Consider the following 14,267-nt stretch of genomic DNA (forward strand, 5'->3'; position numbering starts at 1 on the left):
TTTAAAATTCATAAAATGAATTGCTCTGGTTCAAAGAGATTACACATTCCACCAAATGGGAGCATTCCCATTTCAGAAGATAGGCACTTCCCTATTATGTCTTGAGGAATATGTAAATGATGTCAGGCAGACAGCTTAATGTAAGGAGGCGATATACTACCTTGCTTTGTATGACTAACTTTTATTGACTTTGTTAATTTTCAGGGGGAGGGGGAGAAGCATATGTATTTATCTGAATATGAGGAACTTTGGTCACATGCAGATGTAACCCCAGAAGAAGAGGGCTTAAAGAGATGGAACCCTCTGCTTCTTCCTATGGTAGAAAGCGGAAAAACCAGCTCTAGGGAAACTGGGGCAGTATCCAAAGGGTCAGGACTCTGCCTAGGGATCCTCCTGTGCTCTGAGTTTCTCATCCAGAGATTTGGAACTCTCTAGAGAGCAGGCTCTGCAGGGCCTGGCCAGCAGTGGTGGAGTGGATTCTGCAGGACAGGACTTTCAGTACCACAGCCTTTATTTTGAAGAACCAGACCAGGAGCAGCAGAGCAGACATGATTCTGAGAGACTGGACTGGTAGTGACAGAGTAGACTTCACATTATGTAAGTTGACCAGTGGAGGTGAAACAAAGTAAAACAAAAGAACATAAGAAAGGCCATACTGGGTCAGACCAAAGGTCCATCTAGCCCAGTGTCCTGTCTTTGGACAGTGGCCAATGCCAGGTGCTGCAGAGGGAATGAACAGAACAGGTAATCATCAAGTGATCCATCCCCTGTCACCCATTCCCAGCTTCTGGCAAACAGAGGCTAGGGACACCATCCCTGCCCATCCTGGCTAATAGCCATTGATGGACCTATCCTCCATGAGCCCTGTTATAGGTTTTATTTATTTATTTTTTGAGCCCTGTTATAGTCTTGGCCTTCACAACATCCTCTGGCAAAGAGTGCCATAGATTGACTGTGTTGTGTGAAAAAATACTTCCTTTTGTTTGTTTTAAACCTGCTGCCTATTAATTTCATTTGGTGACCCCTAGTGTTAGGACCTAGTGTTGCTGATTTCACTGAACTGAAGCAGACAGGGGCATTTAATCAGGGTCATGAGTGAGGTTTAGGTGGGTAGGAATGACTACAGGGTTGGCCATACCCCTCACGCATGTTTAAGGTTTCCTCATTTTATTTTATATAAATATATGATGGTTGTGGGTTTGGGGCTTTCATATCACAGACATTCCTGCGTTCTTATGAGTGCAGAAGGTATACTTGAAAAGTTATAAAGGGAGGTTACATTTTCATTTTCTAAAGCCAGAAATGAGAGCCTTGCTTTACATGGGGGTTTGAGCCAAAGTTTATATTTATTTAGAAAAGTTCCCAGAGACTTATTGAACCTAGCTTTTATTGCTACCAGTAGCTGGTCAGACTAGTTGCACATGGAATTACATTAATCAACCAGACTGTAATCATGATGTTTTGTTTCTTTCTCTGCAGCATTGTTTAAGGATTGTGTTATTAGGATCAGGTAATCCATTCCAAAATGGTCATTTTTCTGTATTTTTGCAAGAAGAGTTTCTGTCTTCTATATATTGTTGTGTGACTCTGTGGTCTCCCTCTTGGTGAGTTAGCACAGGAGGCAGAGAATGGAATGATGAAACAGGCACCAGTTTAGTAATAACAAACCATGTCTTTATTATTGCAGGAGTGTAAAATGGCATCTCCTTTACTGTTGCTGGTGCTGCAGACGCCACGAAAATCTTTGCTCTTCTCCAGCCAGGAAGCACCCACTCCCTGATGTTTCTCCCAGGGTTACTTCATGGGTCATGGCTCTTCCATTCCCTTCTGGGAGGAAGCACACTCTTTAGGGGCTGTCTCTGAATGTACCACACACAGAGATGCAGCCAGCACAGTAACTCACTTACAATATTTATGATAATGGGAGGTAGTAATTACTTGGAGTTTTGTATCCCTAGTTTTGGGGGCAAGACACAATTGTTTTGCTATGGTTTTATGTTGGATGTGAGCAAAGAGCTAGGGTGATTCAAGGAAATAAAAGGACAGTATCCAATATGCTTTTTTAACCGTAAGTAAATCAAACAACAAAATTCTCCTGTCCTCATAACATGAACACACATCCCTGTCAACCTTTGAATTCTTCTTTTTGTGTCTCTCCAACTGCCATACTTGTAGCCCTTTTCCTAATTACCTGTGCAAAGGAAGAGGGAAGTGTAGCTCAAGTGACAAAACTGATCTCAGTTATTCAAATGTAAATCCAAGGTCAACCCACTGTGGTCAAAGGAGTTGCATCATCGTAAATTGGTGTGAGATGAGAATCAGGCCCAGAATGTTTTGTGGCTGGCCCATTCCACTCTTATAACAGCAAAGCTAATTCTGCCTAACTTTATGAGTAACTCTTCTTCATAGCTAGGATAGGAAGTCAATATGAATAGAAATATTAATAATTTAATTCTGCATATTAAGAGGAACTCTGCCCAACTTTCTTGACTATTTTATGAAGAAAGTAATTCTATGATATGTGCTAGCTTTATATGTAAAAATCACTTATGCTTGTCTGAGAAGAGCACTAGACAACAAGAACAGTGAAAGGGGATAATTTGATTGTCAAAGTGTGTTTATGTAAGTCATTGGTATACTGTATGGTAGTAGGACAAAAGAACTTGACAGATTCTTTGTTCCACTCTGTTCCATATTATCCACCTGCAAGGTGACAACCTAGCAAATCAGCAAGGAACTTACTCAAGCTTTTTAAAATGTATTTTTTCTTTACCATTACAATACAGCTATTAAAAAATATGTAATGCGCATAATAATGGCCATACTGGGTCAGATCATGGTCCATCTAGACCAGTATCTGTCTTCTGACAGTAGCCAATGCCAGATGCCTCAGGGAGAATGAACAGAAAATTGCAATTATTGAATGATCCATTCTCTGTATATGGCAGTCAGAGTCTTAGGGATACCCAGAATATAAAGTTGTATCCCTCACCATCATGCATAATAGCCACTGATGGACTTACCTTCCATGAACTTAACTAATTCTTTTTTGAATCTGCTTATATTTTTGGACTTCACAACATTCCCCGGCAATGCGTTCCATAGATTGACTGTGTGATGTGTGAAGAAGTACCTCCTTTTGTTTGTTTTAAGCCATTTGTCCATTTAATTCATTGTTGTTCCCGGGTTCCTGTGTTATGTGAAGGGGTAAATAACACTTCCTTTTTCACTTTTTCCACACATTCCAGATATTATAGACCTCTATAATATTCCCCCTAAGTCGTCTCTTTTCCAAGCTCAACAGTCCCAGTCTTTTTAATCTCTTCTCATATGGAAACTGTTCCATATCCCTAAACATTTTTTTTTTGCCCTTCTCTGCACCTTTTCCAATTCTATTATATCTATTGTGAGCTGGGATGACCAGAACTGCACTCACTATTCAAGGTGTGGGTGTACCATGGATTTATATAGTGACATTATAATACAGGGGTCGGCAACGTTCGGCACGCGGCTCGCCAGGGTAAGCACCCTAGCGGGCCGGGCCAGTTTATTTACCTGCTGACGCGACAGGTTTGTCTGATCGCGGCCTCCACTCACTGCGGTTCGCCGTCCCGGTCCAATGGGGGTGGCGGGAAGCGGCGCGGGCCGAGGGATGTGCTAGCCTCGGCTTCCTGCCGCCCCCATTGGCCCGGGACAGTGAACCGCAGCCAGTGGGGGCCACGATCAGCTGAACCTTCTGCATCAGCAGGTAAATAAACTGGCCTGGCCCGCTACAGTGCTTACCCTGGCGAGCCGCGTGCTGAACGTTGCCGATCCCTGTTATAATATGTACTGTCTTAGTATGTATCCTTTTCCTAATGGGTCATAACATTCTGTTAGCTTTTTGACTGCCACAGCATATAAGCAGATGTTTTCAGAAAACTATCCACAATGACTCCAAGCAGGGCCAGCTCTACCCTTTTTGCTGCCCCAAGCAAAAAAAACAACGCCAAGAATGGACGGAATGCTTCCTCCGCTGCTGCCTGGAGCCGACCCTGACTCAAGATCTCTTTCCTGAGTGGTAACAACTATTTTAGACCCAATCATAGTTGGGATTTTGTTTTCCAATGTTAACTACTTTGCATTTATCAACATTGAAATTCATCTACATTTTGTTGCTCAGTCACCTAGTTTTGTGAGATCCCTTTGTAACTCTTTACAGTCTGCTTTAGACTTAAAATCCACTAATTTATGAATCCTGCAGGCTTCAGATTGCATAAAATTGAGAAAGCAAAACGTGAATTTAAAAATGTTAATTGCTGTGTGTAATTTTTTCCTCCCTTAATCTTGATTTTCCATGTTGCCCTTGTTAAAGGGGTATTTATGTGATACCATGGTGCAGTATTGTATTGTATTTACTTCCTTGTTCTTTATATTAGACCACATCATATCATCACTTTTAAAGCAGAGCTTTCCTACTTGGAAAAAGGGAAACTTCCACATTGATAGTTCTGTTTAAAAATAGAGTACATTATTTTTTTTTTAAAAATCAAAAGAACCAAAAACCTAATTCAGATTTATTTAAGAATGATTATACTCATGGATGTAGTTTAATTGATTAATACTGTGAATACAGCATATATTGAATTGTCTTTCAGTTTATCCCCCAAAACATGTCCTGGGTTGGTGGAAGGAGGCTCATCCTCTGATTTAGGACTGTGAAATAAGAAAAAAATGATTGCATCATTGCATAATTTCATGGAAAAACAAAATATGATACTTTCAATTTTTAATTGTGAATATTGAATTTCTGAAACTTTTGTGGAGGTGATATTTCCCAAATACATTATTTTAAAAGGATTAAAAATTAACATAATATCTACTAATTAATTAAATAGCTACAAATTAGCAAGACCAGACAAGATGCAGCCAGAAGTTCTAAAAGATCAAACATGATTCTGTTTTGTTTTAAAGGCTAAAACGGAAATTATGGATATGTAAGTCTGATTTTAATGCTAGGTAGAATGTTACCACAGGATACAAAGGAATCTATAAACTGACACATAGATTTCATAAAGCACTACTGGGATTAATATAGAGGATGATTCTGCTCAATGCAGAGGTCTGCAATGGATGACACAAAAGGTCAACCCTCTGTGAAACCAGCGGGGATATTTAAAATGTACTCCTTTGAAAAACGCTAATGCTCTTAGCCCTGACAAAATTCCACAGCTGTGCTATCTACCTGCTATGTGCTGCCACATCTAAAATTATCTGGAGCTTTTATTTTCTCCCAAATGATAAATTGAATAGATTCAAACTGAAATACCAGTTGAATGTAGTAGGAAAAATCCACCTCATTATCATGTCCTTACTAAATGCTAATCATTTCTGTCTGGATTCCCCTTGGGAATCACAAGGCCTTGTGGCTTTGCTGAGCCTGCCTGCCCAGAACCAAAGCCTTTTCACAAACATGGTCCCTTCCCATAGTGTTATGGAGAAGGAGCCCTTTCCATGCATTATGTCCACTGATGACATCACCAAAAGAGATCTTTTAAATCCTGTTATTCCTGATTGATAATCATATTGTATTTTCTCTCGGGCAGGGTGACCACTGAATCTCCAGGCAGAGGGAATATACAGTGCTGTGCCTGTAGCATTTTGTGCTTTTGTTTTCTTTCTTCTGGAGATTATGTGGCTTCAGTCTCTGTGCTTTCTTGACAGAACAATAGAAGAAAGCATCTCAGAACATACAAAACTGGACTGATGAGCTGAGGATTAGTAGCTATACAAAAGGACTTGGCTTCTGGCAAAACCCCAAAATCTTCTTTAGAGGAGCTACTGCCACTTCCGAAGCCAACCTGCTCTCCTGTATTGTCAGGAGAGCACAAGGACAGAGGTAGTGTACAATAGTGCTTTTGTCCTGATTCAGATGGGATTATACTCACATAGCTAGCCCATCCCTGTCCAGCCAGCCATGGCTACACTGGTGTTTTTATCAGTATGTATGTCTGAGCTGGAAATTACACTTCCAGCTCCAGTGCAGTTATGCCCTTAGGTATGCATTGGTCACCTGTGAGTATACTATCTGCAGATTTGGTATTAGGAAATCACTGTTCTAAATTCCTTGCAAGGGTTGATATCAGTCTGCTAATGAGGAGTCAGAGATAGCATATTCAGAAGTTTAAATACAGATTTGTAAGCAAGATTTGCAAGGTTGCTGAGTACCGGAGTTTACTGGGAACTCAGGTACTCACAATCCACATAAACGGTCTTTGAGGAACCTATTGATACCAAATATGACCTTTTTGTCCTTCACTATTTTTAAACTTAACTTGATAACAGTTGAGGAGTCTAATCAACCTTTTACTTCCAAATGTACAGTTTCAACTATATCCTTCATTAGCACAAAACCACTGTCTTCTGATTTAATTTAATCACTTCAAACAGGAAAACAGACCAGCTCTGAAATAGATAATTTAAGAACATTGGGCAGTAAAAAGAGAGAAGAGAAGAGATAGAGAACAGGCATGAAGCACATTCCAGATATGGAAACTACTCAGGGATTAAGACTTGTTCAGTACACTAGTATTTGGAAACTAAATTTCACCCCTTATTAAACACTGCATGTGTATTGATTACTTCATAAAATCTTTGCATCACAATCTTTAGTTTCCTCTGTCTATATTCCAGTTATGACTGACCTTTCTATGGGTGTGTGGAGGACATTAAGGAATGGGTGGTAGGAGCATTACTTTGCCCTTTTGCAAAGTCCAAGTACAGTCACAGCGTTTGCACCTGGGGGAGCATAGAAACTAGTCCCTCTCTGTAACCCAGGGACAAAACCCATCCCAAATGCAATAAGGAAGAGCACGCAGGTTCCTCAAGCTTCCAGCAATTGTGTCTAGCCTTGGCCAAGTATGAGCAAGTCAATGATGCTAACAGAGAACACCTCAAAATTTTGCTTATCCTCAAGCTATACCATTTTATGTTTCAAGTACATTATTTTGGCTTACTGCACACTTTTTGGTTCCCGTTAGCCCTTGAAGTGGTAGTACCAAAGACAATGAAGAAGTCTCTTTTCACAGTATTCTTATTCCCAACACTAACAGTAAATACTGTGGATGGGAAGATGATGTGAGGTCTCCAGTCAAATTGTTCATACTGGAATTTTTATATTCAAACATTCAAAATATTGAGTGGTTATTTAAATCAAATTTCTGACTAATTTAAGTATCATCCATCACAGCTTATTATACAATATGATTTTTGTACCCTGCAAAATGTAAGAGCCAAAAAACAGTAGGAAGAACACATAATTTAAATAAAATAGTGCACACATATGGAACTTTATTCCACCTGGCCTCCATTTATTGTGTCCAGCTTTGCAAATGCTGATCACTTGTATGGCCAACTTATGGCACACTAGCACTTGTGTATACAAAAGACCAGGGGCAGCTCCAGGCACCAGTGCACCAAGCATGTGCCTGGGCTGGCAAGCTGGGCGGGGAGGCGGCGTGCTGGTCGCCATGAGGGCAGCAGTCAGGATGCCTTCGGCGGCATGCCTGCGGGAGGTCCGCTGGTCCTGCGGCTTCGGCGGCAATTTGGCGGCAGATACGCTGAAGGCGCGGGACTGGCGGACCTTCTGCAGGCATGCCACCAAATCCACGTTACCAGCGGATCTCCAGCAGGCATGCCTCTGAAGGCCTCCTGACTGCCGTGCTTGGGGCGGCAAAATACAAAGAGCCACCCCTGCAAAAGACAAAGGGCCTGATCCAAAGTCAATGGAAGTATTCCCATTAATTTCAAAGAACATTTAATCAGACCCAGAATGTACATGTATAACATGACCTTCCAGCTTGCATATGACTCACTCTTACAAATAGAGTTTTCAAATATGAATCCTATCATCTGCATGCTCAAGTGATAGTATGTAAAAATGGCACGTGCAACATTGTTTTTGTTTGTATGAGGACAAATTTGAAAATCTGGACTCATGTATCTATAAAATACCACATACCAGGCAAAAATATTTTTCCTTTTTTATTTTCAATCCTAGTAAAGTTTGTTAGGACACAATATAATCATAAGTCTCCAGGCACAATGCTTGATTTTCTTGGTACTGTATGTTATTAACAAGAATAATTGATTGAATTGAAATTGCTACAGCTAACATTTATTTAAATAGACATGAAAACATTGTTTATATAGGCCTTTATAATACTAAGAGAAATGCAGGCATTTATGATTTAGGGATAGAATGCTGAGCATTACTGATTGCTGCTGTCACTGAATAATCACATTAATAGAAGTCTCTACCTAAAATAACAAAGAATATGACTTAAATATTTACAGAGATTGATTATATGTTACAGTTGAATCATATTATGGATACCATGTTTAATCATGAAAGAAAGCATTTGTCAAAAGGGCAGTTCAGGTCTAAAGTAAATAGATATTGAACCAATTCTTAGAATAGCTATTTTCAAATCTTTTGGACAGTACATGTTCCAGAAATTCTTCTTCCTAATTAGCATTTAGAAAACAAACAAAGAAACACATACAAAACAGGAAATTTGCACACAAAATCTATCATCTCTTTCTCTAATCTATGGATTAGTAATGTACAATAACAAAAATTGCACAGGCATAGTCCTAGGGAGAGAGCTTCTAGCTTGCATGCTGTTAAATTGGGATAATATATGAAAGTAGAGCAATGTGGTTTTTTTTAGTAGGAATTATAACATTGAGGCTCATTTGGAAGCAAGGATCTGACCAAAAGATTAGAACAATGTGCTTTGTGAAGTCCACACTTTATGTATTCATTATTACAGTACACGTGATCAATATAGCTATAGGCACCATAAGTTATATACGCCATTTAAATCCCACTGCAGCTCTAAAAATAGGCATAATCCAAAGGCAGAGTCCTGAAAAATATACAGTACCAAAATATGGAAAAATATGAGAAAGGCAGTGGGAAGACCTAGGTTTCAGCTCCATTACAGTCTTCCTGTCTCAACACGGGCAAATTTCTGCCTCAATTTCATCATCTCCAAACTGTGGGTGTTGTGGGCTTTATTTAATTAGTATACATAAAGTCTGTTAAGATCTTTGGATGGAAAGTACTGTATAATTGCAAATTATTATTAATAATTATTATTATAACCTTGTTTTGCTGAGTATAACAGATATATGGAGACAGAGGGGATGTGAAGAAAAATAAATAAATCTGTGTGAACAAGTTTCACAGAGATGGACTGAAAATCTACAGTAAAAACAAAAACTAACTGTAAGATATTTAAAGGGATTTGTTAAAGCACAACACCATTATTTGTTGCAAGACAAGTATCTAAGAGAGAAACATCCAATCCACTGTATAAAGCACAGGCTATTACAAGGATTGGAAAATCAGCAGGCAAGAAAATCAATCTTACTCAGAAGTCATAACAATGTTTCTGACAGTGAGACTGACAATCATAACATAAAGATTGGGTAAACTGCGCATTTTCTGCTCCATTCTAAGGGAACACTTCACAATAATCACAAAACAACAGTTCATCCAGGAAATTTACTTTGGAATCAAAGTAAAAGTCTTCCCTAAGGTCCCCATGCAGCAAAGTACTCCCATTGAAGTCAATGGAACCACTCACAAATATGAAGTTAAGCACATACTAAAGAGTGTCCCTGAATCAGGATTTATGAACAAATTCCTTCTTTCACTGGACTATTACTTTAAAGAACAGGAATACCACACTAACCTGATTAATCAGGAATGAATGAACCTGTTTATAATGTTTTGTCATTTGTCATTGAAATTAAAAATATATATATATATAGATCAGCTCTACTTTTGCATGGTCCAATTAAGCAAAATAAACTGAGTTAAATATGGTTTGATCTCAACTCCAAATATTCTATTGTTGATTTCAGCAGAGCCTAGGTGGTTTTGTACTATGGTTTGCAAGGTTTCATTTTTTTAATTGAAGGTATACATATTACTATATATCTATATCAAATAAGGCTAACATATTACTGCTGCTCATTGGATTTGTCTCTGAATTTCACGTTGAATCAATGCATGTGTCCTTCTGGGATATTAGATTATGTCTAAAACCTTAAAATAGCCATCAGAGATAAATAATAAAATCTATAAAAGACAGGGAGTCATGAGAAATAGCAGACTGGCTTCTGTACCTCAAATGAACTAGTTAGCAAAGAGATGCATTTGCAGGGATATTGTATATTGTACAAAATTATACAAAAGAAAATTGTAAAGTGTCAGATTACCTCTCTCTCTCTTTCTCTCTATATATTTATATATATGCACAGTAAAGACAAATGACTTCAATTTGAAGAATCTGATCCAATGTCGACTGATGTTCTGAAAGTTTGGAAAATCAAAACTGTTTATTTGCTGCTTAATAAAATTACTTATTGTTGAAGTTCAGGGCAACTGCACCTGCATTCTCCCCGTTAGTGATTCATCAAGTGCACTCCTCTCAGTCTTCCAGCTCCCCAGATGCCATCTCTCTTGGGCAGAGATCCACATCTCTCTGCCTCCTGACCAGCGTTTTTCCAGGCTGCACAGTTCCCTGCCTAATAAAGTGTTATTCTCTAGTGTTATTCTCCCAGACTGCCTAAACAGGCTTGCATCTGTCCTCTGATTTCTACTTAGTAGCTAGGGACAGCTGAAATTGCCCACAGTTATAAGTAAGGCTCTACCAAATTCACAGTTCATTTTGGTCAATTTCACAGTCAAAGGATTTTAAAAATAGTCAATTTCACGGGTTTCAGATGTTTACATCTGAAATTTCATAGTGTTGTAACTGTGGGGCTCCCAGCCAAAAAGGGGGCTGTGGGGAGTCTCAAGGTTTTTGAAGGTGGGTTGCGGGATTGCCACCCTTAGTTCTGTGCTGCTCCTGGTGGAGGCACTGCCTTCAGAGCTGGGCATGGCCCAGCTCTAAAGCCAATGCCACTGTCAGCAGAAGCACAGAAGTGAGGGTCTCACGGTGTGAGGGGGTCATCACTTTGGAGGGAGGCAGGCCTGGCCTTATGGGTGGACAACCACCCAGGGCCTCATAGTCAGGGGGGCACCGTGGTGTGTCTCCACTTAAACAGCTAGTCCAAGGTCCCTTTAATCCCCAAGCGCTGGGGCCAGAGCTGGAGAGAGAGGGAGGGATAGGGTATGCCAGCCGGAGGATCCTACCATGTGACCAATTCCAGCTGCTAGTCCAGTGGGGCTGGAAACTTCCTCTTCCCTTGCAGAGGCCATTCCCGGGTTGGGTTAGACCCTCCTCTGGGAAGTTCCCTGTGATGTTACATACCATATTCTTTATGGAAATATGCTTATGATATAGATATGGCATAAATGAGATATATTTTATGCAAGATGGGTCTTGGAAGCTATCATCAGAAAGGTTATAATTTACTGAATGTGCTTATCCAATTTGTATGCATGTATTATTTCTGTATCTAAAATTAAGAATATTCACTATATAACAATTACAACTGTGTGTGTATTTGAGAGACACGCACCAGACAACAGGCCATCAGCCTTGATGGGCCTTTAGGAAGAAACAATAAGACTGTGAAGATATTAATCTCTCTCCTTCCTGAGAGGCATCCTGGGACGTAGCTGTGACACTTCTGGGTCAGGTGGTCCTGCCACCTGGTGCTACACACTATCTTGGACTTCTAGTAATTTTCCACTAAAAGGAGAGGGAAGTCAAGACTGAGAAACAAAAGATTCCCACCTTATTCAAACCTTATTTAAAGGTGGGCAGTAAGGCAAACAGGACTCTTCTCCATTGCCTTTCTCCCCAAGGAGAAAGACTGCTGAACGTACCTGAGACAAAGGATCTGAGTGGTGGGAAAGGCAAGAGCTGAGTCCAGACTAAGACAGGAGCCTAGTCTCTAAAGACAAAAAACTGGAACTCTAAATTACAGAAACTCTGCAACTTGCCTAAAACAACATTTAGGGTGAGAAATTACTTTTTGAAACCAGTCTCTTTATCTTAAGTTTTTTAAGATCTTAAGCTTAGTATGAGTGTTTTGTTTTATTTGTTTTGTAATTTGCTTTGTTCTGTTTGCTATCTCTTATAGTCACTTAAAAGCTGCCTTTGTAGTTAATAAACTTGTTTTTGTTTATTATTAAACCTAGTTTGTGCACTTTATAACTGGGGGTGAGGGGGGGAGTTGTGCATATCTTCCTCCACATTGAGAGAGGGGCAAATTTATGCAAGGCAATATTATTTTGTGTGTACTTTCCAGAAGGGAGCTGCACTTGAGTGCTGGGCAATTTCCTAGCTGAGTCTTCTCATAGAGAGCTGTTGCAGACTCTATGTGATTCTACAGCTGGCACGTCCCTACCTATTGTGTGTGTGCTACCAGAGGTTGGAGAGCCTAATTCAGCAAGGATTAGGGAGAGGGCACCCAGGCGAGGGGGGCAGGCAGGCTCAGTGAAATCCCAGTACATCAGGTGACATCCCAGAAGGGGAAGTCCAACCCGTCACACTCTCCCAGCTGCAGGAAGCTCAATTTTGTTATGAGTAGGGCCCTACCAAATTCATGGGTGCACAGAAGTAAGTGTGTGCCACCCTCACTTGTTTTCTGCCTTCAGAACTGGGCTCCTGGAAAGCAACTGCAGAGCTTCCTACAGTTGGGAGAGGTTCTTGGAGATGGATCTGACCCAGCCCTGGGAGCAGCTCATGCAGGGGAAGAGGAAGTCCCATCCCTTCCCAGCCTAGCTGGGACTAGCAGCTAGAGCCCAGAACACAGTAGGAGCCCCTGGTTGGGGTGACCATAGCCCTGCCCCTCCCCTACAATAACCGATATCACAGGAGAGACCTGATTTCATGGTCCATGATGTGTTTTTCACAATTGTGAATTCGGCAGGGCACTAGTTATAAGTTTCCACACAGCTCTTGCTCTAAGCAAGCACATATATTAATTCTATAAGTAAGCACAGATATAAGCAAGCACATTTACTCGTAAGGTGAAAGTATTACAGAGAAAGCATATTAAAAACAATTAAAAGACCCTACACACATACAAATAAACATGCCAAAGATCACTGCCCCAACTCCACCAAGTATTTTTTTCTGCAGTTACAAGTTCATAACAGCCTCCACATAAATAAATTGGTTCTCCTTTATGCAGCTTGGGCCTTTGCTCTTCAGATTCCAGGAATAAACTTTAAAAGGTTGAGTCTGGAAGTGTGATTTTGCATTCTCCTCCCCTCAGGTATTTCCTAAGAAATCCACTTAACTTTCTTTGTCCCAAATATTCATTCTGGTCTGGCACGTTGTTTAAAATAATTATTTGAAGCTCATAACGCTTCCCAGAATTTACATTGACCACATCACCCGCATAGACAAATTGCATCCAACCCCACAATAATACATAACATTTGCATTCAATACAATGGACTCCAAATTAATTCAATAAGGTTTTTCAAGGATTCTGCAGAAAACTGCTTTATCTGTCATGCTTTTTACTTCTGGTAGTAGTAAACAAAAGTAATCCTTTCTCAGCATTCTGTGGCCTGCTGAGGAATTTTGCTCAGTACCTCCAAGTGCAAATCTGATGTTCCAGTTTTAGCCATTATAACCAATTTATCATATTAGAATGCATGTTCTCAAAGGTGGTCACTTTGGGTTCCAGCTAAAGATGGTGGGTAATCTTCAGACCACAGCTAGTATTATCAGAATGCTCTTCTAATGATAACTAAAGGTGCATCCTTCATTACATGGGCTCATTTCACTTGTAAGCATTATGAATCATCACATTTATATCACTCTTTGCATGGCCCCTGGAATTTCCCCTATTGATCAGACCCACTCTTGGGGAACTCCTAAGAGTCAGGAATCCTCTATGAGTAGTGGAGAGCAGCAAGGGAAGTTCTTAGAGGGATCACTTGCCACCCCTGGCTTCAGGTCACATGCCAACCTCTGCCCTGACAATAGTATCCCAGGGAGAGGGTCTTATATGGACAGAAACATAACTTTATGGACTAAGGGGGCATGGCCAACATTTGATTGATGGCAAACCCTTTATACTATTTAGGTATACAACAATGTCAACAAGAGAATGAATAATTTTAACAATTTTAATAACAGGAGTCATACATGTCTTTCTTGTTGGTAATCTCAGGATTCTGGGAGTAAGATTTCTTAAAGCATTGTCCATGGTCTTTAACTATCAATACCCTCCTGCATAAAGACATATATACCCTTCTTCCTAGCTCCAAGAATGTCTCAAAAAATGTACTCCCTCTACCAAATTAC

Source organism: Malaclemys terrapin, chromosome 1 (genome assembly GCF_027887155.1).
Source record: "Malaclemys terrapin pileata isolate rMalTer1 chromosome 1, rMalTer1.hap1, whole genome shotgun sequence".
Classification (NCBI taxonomy): domain Eukaryota; kingdom Metazoa; phylum Chordata; order Testudines; family Emydidae; genus Malaclemys; species Malaclemys terrapin.